Genomic DNA, 18,194 nt, shown 5'->3' with positions numbered 1-18,194 from the left:
TGGCTCTTCCTTTTTAATTAAAATATTTACTTTTCATTTTACATACCAATCCCAGTTCCCCCTCCCTCTCCGCCAGCCTCCCCTCATCTCCCCCTTTCCATTCCCCCATCCACTCCTCAGAGGGGATAAGGCCTTCCATGGGGTGTCAAAAAGGTCTGGCATACCAAGTTGAGACAGGACCAAGCCCCCTCCCCTGCATATTAAGGCTGAGCAAGGTATCCCACCATTGGGAATGGGCTCCAAAAGCCAGTTTGTACACCTAGAATAGATCCTGGTGCCACTGCCAGGGCCCGCCAACAGATCAAGCGACATAACTGTCAACCACATTCAAAGGGTCTAGTTTGCTCCCATGTCAGTTTCCCATCTGTCAGCCCACAGTCTGTGAGCTCCCACTAGCTTGAGTCATCAGTCTCTGTGGGCTTCCCTATCATGATTTTGACCCCCTCCCTTGCTCATATAATCCCTCCTCCATCTCTTCAACTGAATTCCAGGAGCTCAGCCTTGTACTTGATTGCAGATCTCTGCATCTGCTTCCATCAATTACTGGATGAAAGCTCTATGATACAATTAGGGGAGTCACCAATCTGATTGCAGGGGGAGGTCAGTTCAGACACCCTCTCCACTATGGCTTGAAGTCTTAGCTAGGGTCATGTTTCTGGATTCCTGATTATGGGGGAGGTCAGTTCAGACACCCTCTCCACTATTGGTAGGAGTCTTAGCTGGGGTCATCCTTCTGGATTACTGAGAATTTCTCTAACACCAGGTTTCTCCCTAACCCCATAATCTCCATCAAGATATCCCTTCCTTTTAAGTCTCAAGGGACAATGACTCTATTTCAACATTTATTAGAGTCTATACCTGAAATCATCTTCTCAAGCTCACTAATATGCCTTTCAATTCAATATCATCCACAAATAGTCCTGAGTATAAATGTCCCCAACTCTGCATAACCTGTCATCTCACTGTATAACCTCTCGCAATCATGCAATTGCTGTAGACCTTGGTTTCCAAATATGTAAAATGGGAGCAGTTCTACACACTCATTTAGGTAATATAATATCCTTCTGGAGTCTTTGATAGAGTTGAAGAATAGTTAGTTATAGTTTTGCTTAGATATGATAAAAGATAAAGTAGATATAAATATTGTAACTGTAGTTCTTGCTTGATACCTGTTTTGTTATATTTAGTTTTGCTATATTAAATTTAAAGCCTTCCTTTTTGTTTAAACAGAAAAGAGGAAATTGTGTAGGAGGTCGTTCTGTCTGTGTGTTGCTTTCATTGCTTAATAAAGGAACTACTTTGGGCCTACAGCAAAGCTGTAGGGGAACAGAGCTAGGTGGGGAAAACTAAACGAAGTTCTGGGAGGAAGAAGGCAGAGTCGGAGAGAGACACCATGGATCCATGGCCAGAGGTAGATGAGCTGAAACTTTGCTGGTAGTTCACGACCTCATGGAGATACACAGAATAATAGAAATGGGTTAAATTAAGATGTAAGAGTTAGCCAATAAGAAGCTAGAGCTAATGGGCCAAGCAGTGATTTATTAATACAGTTTCTGTGGAATTATTTTGGTTTTGGGCGGCTGGGAATCAATAAGAGGCTCCTTGCATGACACATGTGGGGAGTTATCCTGGTTTTAACCAAATGGGCTGAAAGAAAAATGATTTGATCCTAGCATCATTCTCTGTATGTACTTTCTAAAAGTCTAAAAGAAAATGATGCACAAACAAGGTCTCAAGAGAGAAAGTTTGTATGTTCTGGCTTTGTGTGTATTATTTCATCCATTCATTTATACATACATTCATCCAAACGTTTATTAAGTGTTTGCCATTTTGCAAACATTTGGTACATACAAAGGGGTGGGTCAATCTTTGGGGCAATTTAAAAGAGGCACTTTCTAGACTGACTTTTCTGTCGGCCTTATCTATTTACAATCCCCCAGCCTTGCAAATGCTCTTGTACGTGTCAGACAATACCAAGTCCCTATTCATATCTATATCCTAAAACCCAGATCCTGAAGGGAAAGAGATTCTCTGTAGCTGGAGCCCTTGGCCCTGTGCTTGTCACCTGCACACACTTGTAGCAAAATCAGCCCATTCTAGCCTCAGCACTCCTTCACTGTCACTTGTAGGATGGAGTTTAATCTTAAGATCATTGAAGCTCCTACCTTGACACTTCCTTATCTTCTAAAATGCAAATAAAAAGATCTTCTCACAGATGACAGAACAGCCTCACAAAGGCCAATGGTGAAGCTGTTTCTAAAGCAGACACTTCCTTTATGGAGAAACAGAGCCTGCAAAAGGAATGGTCATGCACAGACTGAAATCTGGGTCCCTGAGTCAGATCCTCCAATGTGTGATTTATTGTACAACATGTACTGGAGATGCTTAGCTGAGCCACAAAAGACTTTATCTCCTCTGGCTTTGTAAAAATATGATTCAAATACCATCTCTGAGTATGGAAAGAGCCATTAATTTATACAGTCTACATACCACATCTTGTTGTCCAACATGTTTTTGGGGTTTAGGACAAAACAATACATACAGATGCTTCACTCTGAGGGACAGCTTCTCTCAATAGAATTTTTCCTAAATAGGAGATAGGGACCAAAGAATGAAATTTTACATAATCTTCTCATTCTTTGTAAAGAAACATTTAATTTGACATCTTGTATGCAATGGAAATCTGGAAATTAACTGCTGTACACTATTGGCTCTTCATTTGATGCACAGCACCCATGGCTACACTTTGAATTAAACCATCTAAGAAGAAGGTTGCATGTAGATAATGAAAACATAATCATCCTGGTTATAAAGGGTAACATTAAACTGCAGGCCAATTCTAAGTCACTGTAGCTGTGGATTAAGTAAGCAAAATCAGGTAACACTCTCTAGGACCCTTCCTTCAGTTCTTAACACACTGCTGAACTGAAGCGTGAAGAAAACGCCTTTAAGAGTCTGCTTTCCCCTTGTATTATTATTCCAGAAGAGCCCTAGGTGAAGTTTTATAAAATGAATAGATTCACAAATGTAAATGAACTCTAAACATCCATATGTGCAAATAAAAGCACATAATTTTCCAAAAGGAAAAAAATTCATCTAACTTTGAACCCCTGTATCCATTAGGTTGTCAGAGGGATTTTCCTATCCTGATTCCTGGGAGATGTACAAATTCCCTGGGGGTGAGAAATAACACTCAAAAATTAAGGAAGACCATAGGACATCAATCTATATTCACTATTGCTGAAGTGAAGATCATCTGTGCTTGTATCTCCACTTTTCTTTCAAGCTTCATTGTCCATGCCCTCTGAGTGTTTTCCTTCTCCCCAGCACTGAAAGCCATGACCATAGGCTTCCATTACTCATGAAGCCCAATATTATCGACTCTTCCAATCTTGGAGATGTTCCCTTCTTTTCTTCCTGTTCATGGAACATTTATTTCTGAAAATGTAGCTTTCTCAGTAGATCAAAAGATGAATAAATGTGCTAAAAAGCAAGTACAACAGAATATTAGCAGCAAATATCTTGGTAAGTAATGAAAATTCACTATGAGTGACAAGAATTCACTGGAAAACTATCAATTCAGCCATATGTTTGAACTATTTAGTAATGAATTGCAAAGCAAAGAGAACTCTCTCCCCAACCTGTAACCTCTATGATGTGGCCTTTGAAACAAAATAATTAAAGCAAACTCAACAAAGTGGGGAACTTAGCCCTATGACATGAAACTCCCCCGAGACAGGGGAAATGAGCTGGCTAGCAAACTCCCTTGGAATCCAAGAGGTAAAAATATCATGAGAACAAAGCAAAATTTCATATCTCATTAGATTATCCTACCACACATATCAAATGACAGAAACCCAGGTGTGTCCACACCCATTCCTCATTACTACCACTATCTGCAAACTGGTCGCCTAGATACCAGAGCCAACTCGATTTTACTATAAGCTGTAGAATCTAAGATGTTTAGGAATGTGGCACCTCTCTTCAGTTTTATCTCATATCCAGAAGACAAAGAATGAATTCTTGGCTTCAGGACACATACAGTGAAGGTACCCCAAAATGTTGATGTCAATAATTCAAAGAACCTATCTTAAATTCTCAAAGTACCCTGTGAATTGGTTATTAGGGTTGTACTGAAACGATCTTGCCATTGCTCCAAACACTGAGGAATGTTGAGTGCTAGTGGTCTTTCTTACTTCTTTAAATCATCAGTGCCAAATGGGAAGCTCTGAATGGTGAAAACATAGGTAAAAGCTAAAAGGCTCTTTACTTACATGGTTAAAATCAAGGTTTTGTCACATAATGTGGCAGTGATTAGATGTGTTTTATCAAGTTTGGAAGACATTTTTAATTTCCTAATAGCTAAGCATTGAGTAACATATGGAAAATACATATGTTGTTGCCCAATATACTTTGTATATTGTTTGGTTATTACTACTCATTGTGTTATTTGAGTGTCCCCAAAGGTCCATTGTAATCCAAGGCTTGATCAGCAAGGTGACACAATTGGAAAATGGTAGGTTATTTAGAGGAAAGGCCCTTAGGTACTAGCAACCTATCCTCAGACACAATCATCTTCTCTTCCTTCTCTAGCTAACCTTTTGCAACTAGACACACTCCTGCCATGAATGCCTCCATCCACTGGCCTCTTGAGAACCAAATTGATACAGGCAACATGCTCTTAAAATCTCAAAACAGTGAGCTAAATAAACTTTTTTTATAAATTGGCTGCCTCTCTTTAGGACTGTGAAGTTGATGAAGGCACAGTGAGAAAAGATGTCTGTGGTGAATATAAAGCTGAGGTATGTTAAGATAGTCAACAGACTAACGGAGAGATGAGAAGCACCAAAAGAGATGGATTTTGACTTTGGATCGTTAATTAAATGCATGTTCTACAAACCCTGAATTGTGATGAGTGTGTTTCTCCCCAGACAACTATAAGAAGATGCTCTGTATGGCTGCAGCGGGGATTAATTCATTTATCTAAAAGTAGCTAGCAATTTTCCTAAGTAATGTTGAAAGGCTGGGTGCTTAATAAAACCAAAGAAAACTATAGTTAGAGAAGCAATAATGATATAATTGTAGTGTGCAGAAAATGTACTCAACTTGTACAAATACTAGAGCAGGCATCATCATCATCACTGCCATCATCAAAACCTGGCAAGACACATCCCTCCAATTCCAAAAACATAAATTTACATGCAACCTCTCATCACAGTTCAAATCTTCATGCAGACAGACCACACACTTTCTACTTATCCCTTAACACCATTGCTCTCTTCCATACAGGATAACTTTTTACTTCCAGCATTGTTTCTTAAAGAAGAAACACTTTTCAAGTCCAAGAGATGAATTTAATTTAGAGGAGAAATGTAAAAACCATAGAAGCTTCAATATACAGAAAGGCCACAATAAGGTTTTTATTATGATGAAGTGAATACTGAAAAGAAATGGAATATTTAAGTTGCCTCCATCTGGGCAGGTAGAGAGAAGATGAAATCATGAAATATTTAACTACGAAGGCAACCAAACAGCCAACAAATGGATAAGAAAATATTTATCATTACCAATTCTCAGAGAAATGCAAACTAAAAATACAATGAGGGGGAGCTGGAGAAGTGTTTCGTGGTTAGGAGTGTGTACTGTTGAGTTCCATGCCTGGTGGCCATGTGTGGCAGTTCACAACCATCTGCAACCCCAGGTTCAGAAAGTCTGACACCAGCATCTGGATTCAGCAGGCAACAGTCAGTGTGTGTGTGGGGGGGGGACATACACATGCACACACACACATACAAACACACAATAAAAAAGTAAATCAAATCTTCAAGAACTCAATGAGGGAGGTGAAGAAATGGCTTGGTGATTAAGAATAATGGCTGCTCTTGCTGAGGAGCTGGGTCAGAGTTCCAGCACCCACACAGTGACTCAGAACCACCTGTAACTCTGGTTACAAGTGATCGGATGCACTCTTCTGGCTTCCTCCAGCACCAGGCACGCACATGGTACATAGACATACATGCAAGCAAAACAACCATTCACATAAAATAAAATAAAAAATAAAAACATTTAAAAAAACTGGGAGCTATCACCTCGCATCTGTAAAAATGACTATCTTTGAAACACTAAAAATAGAAAGGGTATGGAAAAAAGGAAAACCTGCTGAACTATTGTAAGAAATATAAGTTAACACAGCTGTTATGAAGAACAGCATGGAGATTCCTCAAAAAAATAAAAAAAGGAAACAACCACATGCCTCAGCTGTCCTGCTTATGAGTGTTTCCCCAAATGTAAATGGAATCAGCTGTGTGAAAGAGATGCCTGCACTCGTAGGTCTGTAGAAGCATTATTCACAATAGTCAATTACGGCAACAATCTAAATTCCATCAACAGATGAAGTTTTAAAACTGTAGCGTATACACAAGGGAATACAACACAAACATAAGAGGAAAAAAATCCTGTAATTTGCAACAATATGGATGAACCTGGAAAGCATAATGCTAAGTCAAATAAGCCTGTCACAGAGATGACCACAATAGGATTCTGTACGAATTTACTTAAAGAAGTAGAAAATGGAATGGAGGTGACCAGAAGCTAAGAGAAAGGAGAATGAAGACCTAAGAAGTGCTGTTCAAAGGATATAGCGTTTCAGTGATATATGACCCAGTGTATAAAATAATGAACACAGCCTATAGTAATGTGAATTTATAAATTGCCAAAAGCATGCAATTCCAATGTTCTTCCTACAAAAATTAAAGATGAGAAGTTAATCAGCTTGATTCAATCATTCTATAATATATGCCCATGCCTATGTATATATATAAGGTTATATATGCATTTGTATATATGTGTGCATATGTCACTATACCCCTTAAATATACCCAACTATTATCTGTTTGAAAAATCATAATAAATGTGCATATATAACAATTTTCTTGAGTAACGTTGAGAGGATGAGTGACCAATAAGACCAAAGAAGACCATAGTTAGAACAGTAATAATGATATAATTACAGTGTACAATAAATGTCATTGACTTGTACAGATGCTATAGCAGGCGTCATCATCATTATCATTGTCATCATCAAATCCTAGCATGAAACATACATACAAATGTAAATGAAAACCACTTTTGCTTCCCAGCCACCCAGAGCCAAATAATCACACAGAAACTATATTAATTACGACACTGCTTGGCAAATGGCTTAGGCATATTCTTCTTATATGTTAAATTAACCCATTTCTCTTAATCTGTGTATTGGCATGAGGCTGTGGTAGACTAGTAAGGTTCTGTAACATTTCTCCTTGGGTGTTTGTCTCCTTAACTCTGCCTACTCTCTCTATATCTCTGTTCAGATTTCCTGCCAGACTTTACTCTGCTAAGCCATTGGCTGAAACAGCTTTATTCATTAACCAATATAAGCAACACATAACCAGAAGGCCATCCCACATAATATAAACATCTCTTAAACATAAGTGTGCGTGAATACAGGTCTTTGTTATCAATGTTCCTCTTTCCTAGCTTCTTCCATCAAAATATGCTTGCTTAGAAGACCTAGAATTGGAACACAGAAAGCCTTTGGTTTAAGAGACTCAGACCAATTCAGTTGCAGTATTTAAACTAAAAGAAGTTACCGTGATTTATGGATGAAAAGGGAATCATTGTAGAAGAATAGCTACATGTGAGCTTTGGGATGAAACAGGATTGAATCTTATCTGTCTGAAAATTCACAGGCAGGACATTACTTTTAAAAGCATGCAAGGGTAATTATAATAGCTTCCAGGTACAGGAGAAGTGTGTTTGGCACAAAGCAACTTGTCTGGTCCTATGTATAAATTCTGTATAAAGCCTAGAGACACCTAGAATCCCAAGATGCATATGAAGACTGCCTTTCTGTCTGATTCACTAGTGCTTACGCCCATCAGCAGGGAACTCTGTAAACCAATAAATACATAATACAAACCAAAGGATGAAAATTTCTTCAACCAGGTCAGTAAACATACTAGAAATAATAATTTTCAATTATGAACAAGAATTGTAAGACTAGTGTTCTAACTAGCAGATAAAACTCTGGATGCAGATTGCAGTGAAGAACAAACCAGAAGAATCACTTTGACATCAACTACAAGATTTCACCTTTTTGAGTATGAATTTCCCAATTCCTCATGAAAGAAATACTATATTCTCTAAAACTCAACAGCAATAAAACTGCTTGCCTGTGCTTGAGCTACTGTTTAACAAAGTCACTAGGACCATAGCTTCCTAATTCCTCAGTCTGGGTCAGTATATTCCTGAGAGAAGAAGCCAAAACTCTTTCACCTGGAAGGTACATTCCTAGCACCTAACTAATGATCATTCAGTGCATTGAGTGAATTAAAAATGAATGAATTAAATTTGCTACACTACCACTGAATGCTTTTATTTAAAAGTACACTCAGTACATTATCAGCCAACAAACAACCCAGAACTCTGGAGGCGTACAATAGCTTGCCAAAATAAATAAATAAAAATCACAAGACAAATTACAACAGCAAAAATTCTTGGGGCCAAACTCAAATTTAGAGTTCCAGTTCAGTGCTGGGGTCCACCAGATAAATCGTAATCTCCTGGTGCCAATGACTATGCCCATGTCTTCCCTGGCACTCTCTAACCAGTTCTCAGAGTGAATGACAACGCTGAGCCTCTCACTTCCACTCTGCATCCGGTTGCTCCTTCTGTTATTGGTGAAGCATCGAATAGTAACCTATCCCAGCTGGCACCCCAGGGTGGCTCTGCTTTGTTCTGGGCCCTCAGTATGGAAAGCACATCTACCTGGCAGGATTAGAAGAAAGGAATCTGCCAGGAGCTCAAGAAAACTTCTGTGTAAATATCTACTCTGGCCCGTCCGGCCATAAAGCTGAAGAGCTCCCGCCTGATCAGCATTACCACTGTGATTTTACATAAATGACATTCAGGCTGGCTGCAAAACCCCATGTGAGTCTCAACAGTAAAGGGCCTCTGGGTAATTCACCAGCTGGCTAGCTTATTTTAGCACAGTTAGTAAAACACTGCATTAACATTTAGCTTTTGTGTGTAGAACAAGCTGTGCAGTAAATTTTTCTAAATGTTACTGAAATATATTACCTGCAAAGTATGGGCTGAGTGAAGGCAGCAACAGGAAAAGCCTCCTTTCTCAGAAAGCCCAGATTCAAAAACAAACTTAGTACATATTTGGAGAAGTCACAATGGGAAAAATTCTTAATATATGACAGGCATGCCTAGAACGAAGGAATCTCTACCTGTGCCATGGAGCACACACCCATTTGATTCTTTGATCTATATGTGTTATGTTCTCAGTGCCTATAAACTCCTTCATTAGAAGCCAAGTAGTTTGAGGAGCATCAAGCTCAGCTCTTTCTATAGTGTGAAATAGGAAAGCTGGCTCTCAGTACTCTACTGCTTAATCTACCACTATCAGCCCCATCCAAAGTCCTCAATGCACAGCTCTGATTCCCTGGAGTTCTGGGAACTTCTTTTTACAAAACTTGCAACTTGTTTCCTAGGGGACTTTGGGGATTCAAACTAAGTGTTTTCTATGAACCTTGGAAAAGTAGAAATGGGGGCCACTTAGTATTTCCAGAGGCAATTCTCAACCAGCTGGAGACTGGAATTGGGAAGCAATTATTGCTTCACAAGAAGTGGTAAAACTAAGGTCGGTTCCCCTATGGTGTCTCACAGTTCTCTCACCCACCTTGTAACTAGCATAGGAATACAGTTCAGTGATACATACCCCTCAACCCAAGATGACATTGGGTCCTTGTAAGGGGAAACATGTTAAATCAAGAGTGCATTCAACATGTTTCATCTACCCAGCATTCCAGCTGTCTGTCAGCACACTGTAGAGTAATTGTTATCCCCTTTACAGTGTCCTAGCTGACTGGGAATGACAATCACTATCACCGCCCGGCATAGCTAGACAGAATTAGACCACAGAGCACTAGCCTAGGAGATCAAAGCTAAAGATTTGAACTGTGGTTTCCATCAACTGTCTAACAATTTGCATCATTACAAAAGAAAAGAGCTGGGGAGATGGCTCGGTGATTAAGAATGCTTGCTGTTCTTGCAAAGAATAAGAATTCTGTCCCAGCACCCATGTCAGGTAGCTCAACTGCCTATAACTCCAGCTCTAGGGAACTCAGCTCCCTCTTTGGACCTCTGTGGGCACTCACATACACGTGGCATACAGTAACACAAACATGTAAATAAACAAATAGAAATCAATCGTTTTACTTACAAAACCATATGTAAATTGAACTATGCTAAGCAGGACCCATTTGGACTGTCTGCTGTCTCATTGTCCACTCCCTACCAGTGCATCTTCATCTACATCACTGACTAAGAGTCAGCTTCGTAACACCCCAGCCAAAAGCAGATCCCTCTCTTTCTCTTTGAATGCAACTCTCACCTTTGAACACAAACCATTTGCAATCTCTACCGGGGACCAATTGTCCTGATAATTTCCTCAGGTCCCCATTAAACAAAGACTAATTTCTTATGTAATTAATTAAACCATCTTTCTTCTTCATTAAAGCCCCAAATTCATCATGTTAGTGTGAGACTGATGTAAAGGATCAAAAAAAACAAATAAGAAAAAGTGAGCCCTTCCCCCATGAAGCCAACAGCAGCTGAAGGAACACAAGGCATTCAGCACACATTGCCGGTCCTAAGCTTGATGATGCCTCACTTCTGGCTCTAGGGAATTCAGACTGCAGAGATACTGATTTGTTCGAATTGTCACCAAAGTGACTTTTGCCTTGGTACATTTTCTGTTACTCTAACAGAATACCTGAAACTAACTCATCTTAAAGAAAGATTGATTTTGGCTGTATACTTCTGGGTGTGGGACACCTAAGAGCACAAGACCAGCATGAGTGTCATGTCTGATGAGCAATTCACCCTGCCCCAACTCATGGCAGGAATCAGAGGGACAAAAACCTGAGACTGGATTCATTTTATAATAATCCATTCTTGAAGTACTAATGACCCCACCCATCAGGAACAAGAACTCACAAGTGAAAGAAACCCATTCAGTATTCTTGGCTCCATTACCCAAAGCCCTTCCTCTAGACCCTACCTCCCAACACTGCCCACAAGGAATCAAAATCTCAACACGATATTTGGTCAAGCCAAGTGGCTTTCAGATCAGAGCAGGTCAGAAGGCAGAGTGTGAGAGGGTGGAAAGAAGAAAGAGGAGGACCACAGTTCGGGGATATCCCCAGAACTGTTGCTGCAAGATTACAGATCAGGGAGCTCCTGGGAGTATGCGACCATGACAAAAAGTAATGGCACAGCTTTGGTTCTGTAACCACAAACGGGAATAGGCAAAGTGGAAATGCTGTCAAGCAAAACCATACAGGGAGCAGAATGGTAGTTAGAAAGTGCAAAAGGGCCTTGTTTATCAAGAGACACAGCCCCCAGAGAGGACAGAAATATCTTCACAAATAAACACCTGGAAGGGAAAGCCGGAAACATTTGGCCACTTTTAATTCTGCTCAGGTGGATTATCTAGCTGGTGAACAGTCAATAGCAAAGTCTCTACCTTATGCTGATTTCCCACCCATAGCCACTCTATACCTGCTGACTTTCCTGAACACAGGTTGGTAGCTAGTCAGGAAATACAAAACCGTTTAAAGGCAACATGAAGACAGATATTTGCATTCATGCAAAACCCCAGGAGAAATGCTTTCTGACTATTCTCAGTGGTTTTAATTATTTAGGTTCACAACTCCTTCCATTTACATGGTTACAGTTAGGAAATAACTGTACACAAACAGCCCTGCCAAGAGATATACACTAGAGAAGGAGAGGTGGCCGCTGGCCACATTGTCAAAGCTTCCTGCCCATATGTGACTGCAAACAGGTAGCTGGATAAATTCAAAAGCTATAGTAGTCACAAAAATGAAATATAGTCTAGATGTCTTCACTAGAAGACATGATGTCCTGATAAGGTTGTGGTTTTTCATTTTGTTTTGTTTTGTTTCTTGTCAACTTGACCCAAGTTAGAGTTATTGGGGAATAGGAACTTCATTAACAAAATGCTTCCATCAGATTGCTGGTAGCCAAGTCTGTAGGGCATTTTCTTGATTAATGATTGATGTGGGAGGCCCTCCGTGGGTGGTAGGTCCTGGACATGGGTGTTCTTACAAAGCAGGCTGAGTAAACTGTGAGGATAAGCAGCACCACTCCGTGATCTCACTACATGTGTTCAGTTCCTGTCCTAAATTCCCTAATGGTGCACTGTTACCCAGAACTGTAAGGTTTCCTCCCCAAGTTGCATTTGGTCATGGTGTGTGTTATAGCAAAAGAAAGCAAACTAAGCTGGCTTGGCTTGTTTGACCAATTAACGAATATTTAAGCATCTACCATGTGCCAAAAATGGGACAAGGGAACGTCAGTTTAGTAAATATTACCCTTTGTTACTTAAGAAAATACTTAGCCATTCTACTAATTCTTTTAAAGCCAACACAAAGGAAGTCTGGTGTTATTTAGTAAAGAATAGGAAAGACCTTGCTTTAAAACCTAGCTTTGCCACTCACTTTCCATGTAACAAAAGATGAGTTTATTGCCATTATTACTCTGAGCCTCAGTGTGTGTGATGTTTTACTCTTTTGGCTTTTTGGGGGGAGGCACCACCCAGCTCCCAAATAAATCACACACATAGGTTTATTCTTAGTTAGAAATGCCTGGCTTTAGCTTGGCTTGTTTCTTGCCAGTTTTTCTTAAATTATCCCAGCTACCTTTTGCCTCTGGGATTTTATCTTTATCTATTTCTGTATACCTTTCTTTCCTTCTTACTCTATGGCTTTGCAGGGTGACTGGGTGGCTGGCTGGCTGGCTGGGTGGCTAGGTGGCTGGGTGGCTGACTGGCTGGGTGGCTGGGTAGGTGGCTGGCTGGGTGGCTGGGTGGGTGGGTGGTTGGGTGGCTGGCTGGCTGGCTGGCTGGCCCCTGATGTACTCCTCTCATTGTACTCTTGCTCTTCTTTCTTCTCAGATTTCTCCTTCTATTTATCCTCTCTGCCTGCCAGCCACGCCTATCCTTGCTCCTGCCTTGCTATTAGCCATTCAGCTCTTTATTAGACCATTAGGTGTTTTAGACAGGCAAAGAATCACAGCTTCACACAATTAAACAAATGCAGCATAAACAAAAGCAACACATCTTAAAATAATATTCCCCAACACCTCAGTTTTAGCATCCTTATAATGGTTAACAGTAATAGGACATGCTACCCAGAGCATGAGTAAGTAAAATAATAGATGGAAAGGCTTCACATAGTGCCTCTTACATAATAAGTGCCTCATTAATTTGCTGTCACTTCTATAACAAAGTACAGTGAACTTAATTGCCTGGAATGACATATCTATTGTCATATAACTCAGGAAGTCAAAAGTCCAAAATGGGTCTTACAATTTTAAAATTGGGGTGCTAGAAATATGTGTTTCTTCTGGAGGTTCCAGGGTAGAATTCTTTTCTTGCCTTGTCCAGCTTCCAGAAGTTACCTGTATGTTCTTTGGTTTTCCTGTCTCCTTTAACTCTGCCCTTCCCCCTCCTCTCTTATTTGTTCTTGGTGATTATCTTGATCCCTCCCCCTAATCTAGACTATCTCTGTCTCTTAAAAGTCTTAATTTAATCACACTTCAAAGCCTCTTTGTGATGTAGAGTAACATAGTCATAGGTTCTGGGAACTGGGCAAGCCTTTGGGAAACTATTATGTATCTTAGCACAGTGTTTATTAGCTTTTCATTTGGTTCTGTTGTTAGAAAACCTACTGATTTCTTTGAGGAAAGATAGTGCTGGGAGACTTTGACACAGGCAAAGGCCTCTTTTAGTTCCAGGTGGAGTATTATACGTTAATAAGTTCTTTAAAATGTCAAAGGTCATTGTCCTCAGGGATAAACACAGACTTGAAAACATGCAGAACCTTTGGTAGAAAAGGAAGAGCCAGAAGCTTAACAAATCAAATGCAGTTACAGATGTCTTTGGTCTCATGAGTATAAGAGAGGGTTTGATGAGGATGAAGCTTTTTAACAAAAGTGTCACAGTTTTGCAGATACTACCAAGGCCCTCCCAAAACTGGAGAAGTATGCAATAAAATCAGATATTGTTCTAAATTTTACCAGTATTTATGATGCAATCAAAGATCCTCACCCACCTGCCTACTTCACATAAATAGGTAAAAATCAAATAGGCATCTAAAACTCTTCAGGACCAAGATGAATTCCTAGTTCCAACCCTGACTCCAACCCAACTCCTCCACAGTGTTCTCCTTCCAAGTAAACAGTAACCATTCCAGAGATGGAGGCCATGATCTCAATGACATATCTCATTCACTCTACACATTGTCTCTCTCATCATTCACATTTAACAGGGCAGAAGATACTGTCAGCTCCACCTTAGAAGTACTTGGTGTAATGGTCTGTCATATCCCTTTAAGAGACAAGCCCTGCCCACTCCTTCCCCCATCCACCAAGGCAAGCCATCTTCCTTGCTTCCAGCATCTAGCCTATGAGCTCTCTCTCTTTTCTCTCTACCAAAGAGGTTGCTTCCCCTCTCCTCTCCCCAAACCCCCTTTTCTTTCCCTCTCTCTGTTTCTCTTTCTCTGTCTCTCTGCTCTTCCCCCTTTTCCCCTCCCCCTTTTTCTTTCCCCTTTATAACCCACTAAATAAATATCCACTTTCTCTGCATGGTATACCTATCCATCTCTGTCTCTCACCTGCTGTGTCTCCTTGTGGGACCAGCTGACCCACCCAGGTTTCTCACCTGCCCCATTGCTCCCTGCCTGGGACCCACTGCCCCTCATGGCCTGCTGCCTGCCTCCCCTCAGGGAATAGTACCATTTTATTTTTACATTACACTTGGAATACAGCTAATTTTATTTACCACGGATATCACCCTAGTCCAAGCCACCACCACTTCCATGCTGAAATGCTGAAAATGTGTCCACATGGACAACCTGTGCTTTTCCATGCCCCTATACAGAATGTTCTCCAGGAATAACAGTTAAAAACACATGTCAATTCATGTCAACCTTGCAATCAAAGTCCTTTAATGATTTCTTACTTCAGTGTAAAAGTTCAAGTCCCCCACAATTGCTTTTGAGATCCTGTATGACCTTCACTCCAGTCTCACACTACTCTTCTTTGTCTACTCTCCCCAGCCACACTGACCTCCTTGATACTCTTCAGACTCATGGGGCATGGTTCCACCTCAGAAACTCTGTAAATGCTATTTCCCTATAGAGCAAACTCTTGATAACCAACAGAGCTCACCAGCTCAATATTTCCCCAGATCACCTAATCAAGTGAGGCCTTCCTTGACCACTCTTTTGAATATAGTACCCCTTTCAGTGTCCACTGTAATTTTTTCTAAGGGCTTCATCATCTAACATAGTACATATTTATCTTGCTAATTTTCTGAATTTCTCACCTGAAGATGTGCTCCAGGAAGGCAGAGTTCTTGCTTATTTATTTCTATAACCCCAGTGTCTAGAGAAGTACCTAGCACATAGTAAGTACTTAATAAATAAACAATAACATCCATGAATTAATAGAATGAATAGAGGTACTTCTGGGACAATAATATTCAAATGAAAAAATAAAATGATATGCATATTTTGGGACTGGGGAACATGTCCTAGAATTTATTTGATTCCAAAATTATGATGTGAAAAATCAGGTCATGAATTGGAATTCATTTATTTGTTTGTCTTAAAACTTTGATTATGAGCTTTCAAGAAACATAATATAATGGTTATGAGTAATATATTAACATGTTGATTTTAACTCCTATCCTAGGATCCTCTTCCTTCCTTCCTTCCTTTTTTCTGTCTTTTTTTTCCTTTCTTTCTTTCTTCAATTTGTTATAAATATTTACTCTGGAGAATAACTTTGGAGAATAAATTTAGTCACAAAAAAAGAAGATACTCCTTTGGAAAAGACAAGGGAAGAGGAACATGAAAGTTTGCTCTGTGTGTATCCATTTTTAACCAGGAGACATGAACATTCATCCTTCCTCTAGGTAGAAATAGATTCATAGAGATGAGTATAATCCTGTGACATACAGAGAGACAACAAATAAAACATTAAATCACTCTCTTTGTAGTTGTGGTACATCAAGAAATTATGTTGCCTGTATTAGCTTACTCACATGTTAAAAAGAAAAGTTAATACCATAGCAGCTAATGGTTACCAGAACTAGAGAGAGTATCCCACAGAGAAAGGATGGGAGAGGATGAATCAATGTGTACTCAGATACAGTTAGAAAAGAATAAGAAGTTCTAGGATGTTTTGTGAAATAGAGCAATTATAGGTAACAAGAAAAGACTATATAATTTTGTTTGTGACAGAGTCATAGAGACTAAGCTGGACTGAAACTTCCTATATATCCAATGATGACCATGAAATCTTGACCCTCTTGCCTTCATCTTCCTAGTGCTAGGCCTACAGACATATGTCACCAAGTTTGGTTCATACTGTACATTTATAAAAATGTAGAATAAAGGCTTGTGGATGTTTTCATGATGAAGAAATGGTAAATATTTTTAAAAAGTAGACATGTTTAACTCAACTTAAACTTTATGAATTGTATACATGTATCTGAACATCTTAAATTTCAAGATATAAGATAGATAAAATAATTAAAATTTAGAAATATCTTTTATTTCAAGATTTCAGGCATTCAGTGTAGAATAATGAACAGGTTCTGAAGCTAGATGATGATGGTTGCATGGAAATGCTTAACGGCACTGAAATATACTATTGATGATTAAAATGATGTTTCTGTTATTTTTATTTCATCACTGTATAAAAGAAACAAGCCTAGGGCACAAACTTTTAGTCCCACTGATAGGGCTGAGATGCCTTCTTGCCCACCACTACCATTTCCCAGTCTCAAATGCTATGAAGGCATTGATTGTGGATTTCTTCAATGTAGCAGAGTCCTCACTCAACTCCTGAAGTGCTATGAACACCTGATGTGTCTTTGCTGGGGCCTTTATCCACCCTAATGCTAGTGCGGTCTTTGTTTTTCTTCTTAAAGAAAGAGGTACCAGAGCATGTGTGAGTCCAAGAAACCATCTTCTTTAGTTCTCATGCCTGTCTTTGCAATCCTGAAGCTCAGGTCTCTCCTAGGACAAATCAGTGATAATTAAAATCATCTAACTTACATTTCTAGCTTGTATTATACATAATTAGACTTCCTAAGACTTCCCCCACACAAATAGGTTATATATGTCTGCTAAAATCAGAAGACTGTTCAGGTAGGACAAGTATTGTCACATAAAGTAAAAATGTCTAAACACTGTTCTTGTGAGTTACTAGTTAGCCTATTTCTGAGAGACTAACTACTTTTAGATATGGTAGAAATTCCCATTGCTGCTAGAAATAAAAATAAAAGATCAGGTTCATACCACTGGAAGGGGCTGCCAAGTATCCATCAATCATCTTTTGTCGTTGGGGGTTTTATTTGTTTGTTGTTTTGGTTTGCTTGTTTTATTTGTTTGTTTGGTTGGTTGATTTGGTTTTGGTTGGTTTTAGGATTTCTTTTTTCTCTTTTTATTTAAATTTGTTTTTTTTATTTTTAAATTTGTTACATCCTGACTACAGTTTCCCCTCCCTTATCTCCTCCCAGTACCTCTCTCTACCTCCTATCCACCTCCCAAATCCACTCCTCCTCCTCCATTTCTCTTCAATAAAGGGAAGGTTTCTCGTGGATATCAACAAAACATGGCATATCAAGTTACAGGGATACTAGGCACCTCCCCTCATATTAAGGCTAGACAAGGCAACCCAGTATGAGGAAAGGGTCCCCAAATCAGGAAAACGTCAGAAACAGCCTCTGCTCCCACTGTAAGGAGTCCCACAAGAAGACCAACCCACACAACTGTAACATGTGCAGAGGGCCTAGGTCAGTCCCATGCAGGCTCCCTGGTTGTCAGTTCAGTCTCTGTGAGCTCCTATGAGCCTAGGTTAGTTGATTCTGTAGGCTGTGTTCTCATGGTGTCCCTGACCCCCATGGCTCCTACAATCCTCCCCCTCTTCAGCAGGATTTCCTAGGCTCCACCTAATCCTCGGCTGTGGGTCTCTTCCTCTGTTTCCTTCATTTGCTGGATGAAACCTCTCTAATGACAACTGGGTTAGGCACCAATCCATGAGTGCACAAA

Source organism: Microtus pennsylvanicus, chromosome X, assembly GCF_037038515.1.
Source record: "Microtus pennsylvanicus isolate mMicPen1 chromosome X, mMicPen1.hap1, whole genome shotgun sequence".
NCBI classification, from domain to species: domain Eukaryota; kingdom Metazoa; phylum Chordata; class Mammalia; order Rodentia; family Cricetidae; genus Microtus; species Microtus pennsylvanicus.
Note: the sequence above shows the minus strand (reverse complement) of the source record.